This window comes from Amblyraja radiata, chromosome 4, assembly GCF_010909765.2.
Source record: "Amblyraja radiata isolate CabotCenter1 chromosome 4, sAmbRad1.1.pri, whole genome shotgun sequence".
In the NCBI taxonomy this organism is placed as follows: Eukaryota; Metazoa; Chordata; class Chondrichthyes; order Rajiformes; family Rajidae; genus Amblyraja; species Amblyraja radiata.
Window position 1 is genome coordinate 93,457,830 of NC_045959.1, and position 9,879 is coordinate 93,467,708.

Below are 9,879 nucleotides of genomic sequence, written 5' to 3' on the forward strand. Positions count from 1 at the left end.
GAGGCAGCATCTATTGAGCGGAGGAATCGGCAATGTTTTGGGTCAAGACCCTTCTTCAGACTGATGTCGGGGGGGTGGGAGCGGGAAAGAGAAAGGAAGAGGTGGAGACAGTAGGCTGTGGGAGAGCTGGGAAGGGGAGGAGAAGAAGGGAGAAAGCAAGGACTACCTGAAATTGGAGAAGTTAATGATCATACTGTAAACTACCCAAGCAAAATATGAGGTGCTGCTCCTCAATTTGCGGTGGGACTCGCTCTGGCCAGGGAGGAGGCTCAGGACAAAAAGGACGGAATTGGATTGGGAGGGGGAGTTGAAGTGCTGAGCCACCGGGAGATCAGGTTGGTTAATGCTAACTGAGAGGAGGTGTTGGGCGAAGCGATCGCCAAGCCTGCACTTGGTCTCACTGATGTAAAGCAGTTGACACCTGGAACAGTGGATGCAATAGACGAGGTTGGAGGAGGTGCAGGCGAACCTCTGCCTCACCTAGAAAGACGGCTTGGGTCCTTGAATGGAGTCGAGGACAAGTAAAGCGACAAGTGTAACATTTCTTGCTGTTGCAAGGGAAAGTACCAGGGGCGGGGGTGGCTTGGGTGGGAAGGGACAAATTGACCAGGGATTTATGGAGGGAACAGTCTCTGTGGAAAGCAGAAAGGGGAGGAGATGGGAAGATGTGGCCAGTGGTGGGATCCCGTTGGAGGTGGCAAAAATGGCGGAGGATTACATATTGTATGCGACGGCTTGTCGGGTGGAAGGTATGGACAAGTTGGACTCTGTCCTTGTTACGAGTGGGGGGATGGGGGGTGGGAGCGGAGTGGGAAACTCTGGTGAGAGCCTCATCTATAGTCGAAGAGGGAACCCCCGTTCCCAAAAGAATGAGGACATCTCCAAAATGTAAAGGTATAATTATCTGGTTACATATTGATGGATAAGTGCATAAGAGCAGGATCAAATTGACCAACCATCTCATGTACTAAATCTCATTCTCTTTTGCAAAATAAGGTAAATATTAAAGGAAACCGCAAAGTATTCCTGGAGAAACTTGACGAATCTTCTGGAATTTTTTGAGGATGTGACAGGTAAAATGGATGAAGGGGAGTAGTGTATCTAGACTTTCAGAAAGCGTTTGATAAGGTCCCGCACGGGAGACTGGTGACTAACATTAGAGCACATAGTATTGGGGGTAGGGTGTTGACGTGGATAGAAAATTCTTTGGCAGACAGGAAGCAAAGAGTAGGAGTGAACGGGTCCTTTTCAGAATGGCAGGCAGTGGCGAGTGGAGTGCCGCAAGGCTTGGTGTTGAGGCCGCAACTGTTTACCATATATATTAATTATTTGGAAGAGGGAATTAGGAGCAACACAAGCAAGTTTGCGGATGACACAAAGCTGGTTGGCAGTGTGAACTGTGAAGAGGATGTTAGGAAGTTGCAGGGTGACCTGGACAGGTTGAGTGAGTGGGCAGATGCATGGCAGATGCAGTATAATATAGATAAATGTGAGGTTATCTACTTTGGCAGCAAAAACAAGGGGGCAGATTATTATCTCAATGTGGTTAGGTTAGGTAAGGGGGAGGTGCAGTGAGACCTGGGTGTCCTTGAGCACCAATCACTGAAAGTTGGCGTGCAGGCACAGCAGGCAGTGAAGAAAGCTAATGGAATGTTGGACTTCATAACAAGAGGATTTCAGTATAGGAGTAAAGAGGTACTTCTGCAGTTGTATAGGGCTCTGGTAAGACCACACCTGGAGTATTGTGTACAGTTTTGGTCTCCTAATTTGAGAAAGGACATCCTTATGATTGAGGCAGTACAGCGTAGGTTCACGAGATTGATCCCTGGGATGGCGGGACTGTCATATGAGGAAAGATTGAAAAGACTAGGCTTGTATTCACTGGAGTTTAGAAGGATGAGGGGATATCTTATAGAAACATATACAATTATAAAAGGACTGGACAAGCTAGATGCAGGAATAATGTTCCCAATGTTGGGCGAATCCAGAACCAGGGGCCACAGTCTTAGAATAAAGGGGAGGGCATTTAAGACTGAGGTGAGAAAAAACTTTTTCACCCAGAGAGTTGTGAATTTGTGGAATTCCCTGCCACAGAGGACAGTGGAGGCCAAATTACTGAATGGATTGAAGAGAGAGTTAGATAGAGCTCTTGGGGCTAGTGGAATCAAGGGATATGGGGTGAAGGCAGGCACGGGTTATTGATTGGGGGCGATCAGCCATGATCACAATGAATGGCGGTGCTGGCTCGAAGGGCCAAATGTCCTCCTCCTGCACATATTTTCTATGTTTCTATGTTTCTATGTAGAAACAAGATAATCCTGCACTTCAAAAGATTGAAAAAATGTTTAAAGACTGTACTCTTTAAACCCAATAATGGAAAATTTCAAAAACTGCCAGCAACTGAGAACATTTGATGATGTCACATAAAGTATCAGTTTGACATGATTATCTTATGGAGTACGCTTTTAATACTTTGGACAACAGGCCATTTATTTCAATTCCACACCAAAAACATCAGAACATCTATACATAACTAAAACTCTGATCTGTGCTCATCCGATTTGCTGGGTTTTTCTATTTGCGCAAAAATGGTACGCGATAGCGCTAAATGTTTCAACCAGTTACTCACCGTTCACCTGTGCTGCGAGTGCAATAAGTTTTGTTCCAATCGGTGGTATATTGTAAAAGTTATCTAGGTTTAAAAATGTTAAAAACCGCGTGTGCGCAGATTCCTTCAGCCTGCGCCACGCAGATTGGTCTCTTCTCCTGTTGTTCAATGCCACAGCCAGGATGGTGACACCCCTTCCTGCCCCACCGGCGGCGGCCTGTCCCGCCTCACTCACAAACTCCTCTCTCCCCTCCTCACAGTAACTTGTCTATCGTCTCCCCCACCACCGGCGGCGACCGCGCGGGGAGGTTCAGTGGAGGCCCTGGTCCTGTCTCTCTCCATCATCACTCACCCCTCTCCCCCGCCCGCCCTCTGCGGCAATGGCGGTCCCGTCTACCCGTCCCCCTGGGTCTGTCTCCTCCGCTGCCGCCGTTGGAGTAACTCACCCTCACGGCATTCTCAGAGGAGATCTTCTCCACCAGCTCATCGAAACTCATGGTGCCCACCGTGACGAACACTGACTCCATCCCCCACGTGGCCCGTCGGCGGCAGCGAGCAGGCAGGCGGGTGCGTAAGGCGGGGCCGGGTCAAGCGGCAGCAGCGGGCATGCGGACAGGACAGGGACGGGCCGAGGCAGAGGGAGGGACTGAGAGTTGGGTTGCAGGGTGGCCGAGCAGTTTCCGTGGAGTTTGAGTAACTCACACACACACACACACACACACACACACACACACACACACACACACACACACACACACACACACACACACACACACACACACACACACACACACACACACACACAAAATGCAAACTGGTCCAATCGTCAAGTCAACGGGATCTAAACCACAGCTAACAATGAATGACCTGTGGAGGAAGGAACTGCAGGTGCTGCTTTTTATGGATGGAGGGAGGTAGGAATGGAGTAACAGAGGGTAGTCGGAAAGGAGAGGGAGGGAGAGGTGAGGGTGAGATTAGGGGAGGGGAGGCGGAGAGAGGAAAGATCCTGGAGAGGTGACGTGGAGCGTGGGGGGATTGAGAGGAAGGGGTAGGGAGGAAGAGAAGGAAAGTGGGGGAGGTGAGGAGAGTGGGGGAGGAGGGGTAATACAGGCAGAGGAAGGAGGAATGGGGGACGTAGGGAGTGGGGAATAGAGGGAGAGGAGGGCAGTGGAAGAGGTCAGGTGGGATGGTGGGGGGAATTATGGGGGAGGTGAGGTGTGGGGGATAGAGGGAAAGGAGGGGTGTAAGGAGGGGAGAGTAGTTATGGAGTGAGGGAGGGAGTGACTGAGGGTAGGGGAAATGAGAGGGAGGGAGAGGTGAGGGAGGGATTGGGGAAGGGGAGAAGGAGAGGGGAAAGAAGAGGGAGGGTGAAGAGGAGGGGTAGGGAGTACTGGGGGCTGAGAGGAAATGAGCCGTGCCTGCGCAGTTGGGGGCTATGCGTGAGTTGTGCAATATTGCATTGGAGGGACGGGTTGCATTGGGGGAAGGGGTGAGTGATGGAATATTGCATTGGGGAGCGGGTTGCATTGGGGGACCAGGCCTCCCATGTGACAGGGACCCAACGGGTCCCACTTAGTCTAGTAAAAAATAATAACAGGAGCACGCCACCTGGCAATTTACAATGGTTAACTAATTTGCTAATCCACACATTCCACATTAAGAATTTGTGAGCAAACTAGGGAACTGAGGGGGAATCCCATGAGGTCCCCAGGAGAACAGGCAAACTGCACAGAATAGCATCAGATATCAGGTTAAGCCAGAATGGAGGCAAGTTTATTGTCATATGCCTAAGTACAGTGAGATACAATTTCAATGAAAATATTATTTTTGGCAGTCACTCGCACATAACATGAAAAAACATAAATGAAACATAAAATACACACAGATTTTTGCAAGACAGTAAAAAAATGGCATTAGTACAAAACACAATTAGAAAGATAAAATGTTGTGGGTTATGCAAGGTGATCCATCATGCACTATTGTCACTGGAGCTATGAGGCAGCAACTCTACTATCTATGCGACTGTGCAGCCCTTCAGTAACCCTACATCTTCTAATTCCTGTAGCATCTAAAAATCAAATAATCTCTGTACTCTGTGATCAAGTCTCCACAGTTCTCTTGGTTAGTGAATTCCAAATATTAAACACACCTTGTCTGAAGTGTGAATGGCCTTGTTTGAATGGCCAACCACTTATTTTGAGATGCACTGACCCAAACTGACAAATTACATACATTTCATCTTTATTGTTTGTCAATTTGCTACATGAAGTTGGTGTATCTTTGAACAAGCACAATGTTCAGGTTGCCAGCTTCTGTAATTTAGAAAGATTGAATGGGGTCTGATCAACCTTTATTCTTCTATATTAACACAAATTCAGAAAAAAAAATCATTTTCATTTTCAATCTCTTCCACACAGCATTTTGGATTTGATATGCCTGATTTGTATTCTTGCAATATCGACAAGTGCTTGTTTATCCAAGGAAACTACAAATGGTCCACACTGTTATAGTGGATATTTTAAGGAAGCCTATTTATTTGTATTGATATACTGCAGATTAATAAAATCAAGCGGTTTCTTCTTTTGCTTTTTGTACCAGCTTATTTTTCCAAAGTGGGACAGAGATGGACAAGAGTCTAATATTTTTTATCATTATTTTCTCCAGCAACAAATTATTTCACTCAGTTGCATGCGTTGTCAAGCATCCCCTTCAGCAGAGAAAACCTATTTGTACACATTGGCATACACATTTCAGATTGGAGAGCTGCAAAAACAACTGCAAAAGATGATGCAAATAACAACGGCTAATGGAATTGAAGGTGCTAATGGCTTAATTAGGTGGTTGATTAGTCAGAGGAAGAGTAAGAGTTATAGTGATAGTCATATGTCTACAGTATGCAGCAGGGAACCTCCATGAAAAAGACCTAACCTATCTATCTATACTATTACTAAAACTCTCATCTTGTCCTCTTCCGGTTTGCGTTTTCTTTAAATTTGCGCAAAAGCTCTAACCTATATTGCTAGGACTTTTTTGTCACCTTACTCACTGTTCTCCTCTGCTCCAAGTGTACCAAGTTTTTTTCCGATCGGTGAAACATTAGAAAAGTTATGAAGGTTTAAAAAACCGTCAGATCACCAGGCTGGTCTTCTCGCCTGTCAGTCACCATGAAGGTAACGCCCCTTCCGGCACCCACAAAGAATAAAGCTCTGGAGGCGGGGCTGAGTCCATGAGCAGCGTGCGGGCAGAGAGCAGCATGAGCCGGGAGCTGTTAAGTTGAACCGGAAGCCTCTGAGTGAAGGCAGAGTGGGACCGGGAGCTACTGCGTCAGGCCGAAAGCTGAAGGTGCGGGATGAGCAGAGTGCAATCTGCGACGTGCACCACCACTCTCCAAAAACACCCCCCTCCCCCCCCACCATACCCCATCACCACACCCAACTAACAGCCCCCAACCCCGCCCCAACCCCCCCAACACCCCCCCACCGCCCAACACCCACACCCCTTCCCCCCCACAACCCTTCCCCCTTCACCGTCCCAGACCTACCTTCCCCACAACCCCCCTCCCCCAACCCCCCTCCCCCAAACCCCCTTCACCCACAACCCCCTACACTCACACACCCTTCCCCCACCCACCCACCCTTCCCAAATTTAAGTGGCCAAAGAAGGGGTTAGATGGCAAATTAAAGTTGCAGACAATTGGAAGCTTGGGGTCACATTGGTAGACTGGTCAGATGTGTTCTGAACAAAAGTAACCAAATCTCCATTTGGTTACTCCAGGATAGAGGGAATTGCTGCTGCTTCTGGAAAAAATGTTAGGATTTCTGGATGGTAGTAAGGGAAGAGATGAAAGGACAGTTTCCTTTATTATCCTGCCTATAGGATTTATTTTTATAGTTATGTAATTTATAGTCTATTTTATATTCTTATTTTTATATTTTTATATTTTTTTTATAGTTTTTTATATATTTTCAATATTTTTATTTTTTTTTAATAGTTTTTTATATATTTTTATAGTCTATTTATAGACTATTATAGTCTATCTAATTAATTCTTTATTTTTTGTCTAGTTAAATGTAGTTGTTTGTGTTTTTTAATAGTGTTTTTAAATGTGTATATGTGGGGGGCGGGGGGGGGGGGAAGGGGGAAACTTTAAAAAAATCTCTTCCCTGCACGGGAGACCCGACCTTTTCCCTGTCGGGTCTCCATTGTCGTTGGGGCCTAGCACCGTGGAGCGGCCTCCAGCCTGAACGACCAGAGGGCTCCAGTCACGGAGCCTGCGGAGCTGCGGACTTACCATCGTGGGGCTGGCCGGCCTCGGAGCGTGGGGAGCGGTGGTGACTCGCTGCTGCGGCCCGACCACGAAGCTCGGAGGCTCCAGCTGCAGCCGTAGGTCCGGTGGACTGGGACATCGGGAGCTCGCGGGTCCGCGTGGAGACCGCTTTCCGGAGCTCCCGCAACGCGACTTCTCTAGCCCGTGTCGCGGGGTTGGAACGACCCAGAGCGGGGCCGTACATCACCCGGCGCGGCTTAATGGTCGTGGGACAGTCCAGCGCCCGCCGGGGGCTCCAACTTCATGACTTTTAGACCGGGAGCGGGGCCGTACATCGCCTGGCACGGCCTAAAATGGCCGTGGGACTTATCATCGCCCGCCTGGGGCCTCAACATCGGGAGAGAAATGGAGAACAGGGGAGATAAAAGACTTTGCCTTCCATCACAGTGGGTTCACTGTGATGGATGTTTCTGTAAATTGAATTGTGTGTATGTCTGTAGGAAATTGTCTTTGTTTGTATGGCTGTGGAAACGGAATTTCGTTTGAGCCTTACTGAGGTTCAAATGACATGTCATAAATATTGTATTGTATTGTATTGTATTGTATTGTATTGTATTGTATTGTATTGTATTGTATATTGAAATAAATGGCCAGTGCATTATACAGTATTGAACAGGAAAATTAATAAAGAGCAAGTGGATAATTTGAATGAGATGCTTAAAATGATGCAAATGTTTTATTATGCCAACAAGATTTGTCTGCAAAATTGACTTTGGTGAAACTTATTAAAGATAGAGGCTTAGCTAGGGAACCAGAGAAATTCAGAAATGAAATTTTGCAGAATGTGAACATGACCAAGTCTGTTGTGTGACTTAATCAACAAGGTTGGATTCTGAACAGGCTGCTACCTTTCAATACCTTCCTATTACTAATACCAATAGCCGGGCAAAATGTCAAAAGGGTGTTATTGATTAAGACTCGAGAAAGGTAGGAGGTCTGAATCCTAATGTAAGTAACTGGTACAGTTAACAAAATGCTAGTTGTTGACTATGAGGTATGAAGCTGATGTGCTGACTACCTCTAGTCTATACTTCAAGTCTCTGAACCAAACTAAACTATAGTGTGGCAACCAGAACTGTACATAATACTCCAAATGATGTCCAGCCAGTTTTGTGTATAGTTGTAGCATTATGCCCCTGATCTTATTTTCTAAGCTCTAACTACGTAGACAAGCAAGCCATATGCCTTCTTCACCACCTTTTCTACCTGTGTTTCCAGAAATTATGAACTTAAATCCAAAGATCCCTCTGTTCATCAGAATTCCTTGGAACATTACTATTTACTAAATACATCCTACCTCTATTTGACTTCTCAAAATGCATCACTTTGCAATTGTCAAGATTAAATTTCACTTGCCAATGCTCTGTGCAACTTTCCATCTAATCCAGTGCCAGTCTAAACCTTGTCCAAGCTTCCTCACTATCCACAACACCACCAACCTTCCAGTCATCTGCAAAATTACCAGTCATACTTACTGCATTCACCTCTAAGATATGTATTGGTTCAAGCACTGATCCCTACTGCACACCTCAGATCTTGGACTTCATCAGAGAATACATCCTTTCACCACAAACTCTGCCTCCTATCCCCAAGCCAATTTTGGATCCAATTAGCCAGCTCACCTCAGATCTCATGTGTCTTAACATTCTGGTTCAACCTACCATGTGGAATCTTGTCAAATGCCTTTTAAGAAACATCTACCACCTTCAAACATTCAACAATCTTCACAGTTGAAAAAAAAGTACTGGTGGAACTCAACAGGTTAGGTGATGTCTGAAGATGGAATGGAGGGAAGACCTTTCAGATTAGACAATAGACAACGGGTAATAGACAATAGGTGTAGGAGTAGGCCATTCGGCCCTTCGAGCCAGTACTACCATTCAATGTGATCATCCCCAACCAGTACCCCGTTCCTGCCTTCTCCCCATATCCCCTGACTCCACTATCTTTAAAGGCCCTATCTAGCTCTCTCTTGAAAGCATTCAGAGAAACGGCCTCCACCGCCCTCTGAGGCAGAGAATTCCACAGACTCACAACTCTCTGTGTGAAAAATATTGGGACTAATGAAGTGGGAGGGTGGGGGGAAGCTGGAAAAAAGAGGGGGATTTGCGGCAAAACAAGGTGAGGAAGAAGTGGATGTAGGTGAGTGGAAGGGGGGTTTGGCAGTAGGGTGAAATGTAAAGCTGGAGGAAGGGATATGGGTGAAAGGGGACAGGGTGCAGGGGAAAGAGGGGGAACAAAAGGAAATATGGAACTCAGTGATGGGAGATGACCTAGCAGGGGGGTAGGATGAATGGAGCACAGTGACTGGGATGCTGGGCACTGATGGGAGAAATAGGTTGCATTGGGGATGGGAGGCAGGGAAAAGAAAGGGAGGTAGGAGGATTATGGTTTGAGATTAAAGAATCTGAATCTGCAGTTTCTAGTGCCCTCCATCTTCTTAATTGCTTTAGTTAACATGAACAATCAACACCTAAAAACATGCCGGTAAGAATCTAATAAAAGGAGCCCAAGTAGAGAAGGAGGCAAACATATTTTGTGCAAAAGTTAAACTGCTAGGGCCATGAAAGTGTCAATGACAGGGAAGACAATGCGGTTTTTACTACTATTGAATCCAAGGTTATCCAAATAGAAACAGAGAAGTGATCAATAACAGGCTGTGACAGCAAGTCATTTTCATAGCCATCTGCAGTCTGATTGAGAGAGCTTGAGGTGACTTGGTTATATCTGCAGGGCTGATGCCTGCACAGTTGCGTGGAGGGCATAATCCAGTGGAAAGCAGAAACCAAGGAAGGCTGGATAATAAATTGAAGGGAAAAAAGTTGAAATATTAGGGGAACTGACATATCTCTTTACTGTATTTATTCATTTTTGAGATCTGGAAGAGCAGTATTTATTACTTAAATTTCCCTTGAGAAGATAATAGTGAGCCTTTTTCTTGAAC

At 46.2% G+C, this 9,879-nt stretch overlaps 1 long non-coding RNA gene across 1 annotated transcript; it reads left to right on the forward strand.

Annotated features, from left to right (window-relative positions):
• The first annotated feature begins 3,717 nt into the window (after window positions 1-3,717).
• Window positions 3,718-9,586, forward strand: LOC116971745. Its single transcript, XR_004411605.1, has 4 exons — window positions 3,718-3,742; window positions 3,860-3,865; window positions 8,773-8,780; window positions 9,576-9,586. It is a non-coding gene; the product is annotated as an uncharacterized LOC116971745 (long non-coding RNA).
• The last annotated feature ends 293 nt before the right edge of the window (window positions 9,587-9,879 follow it).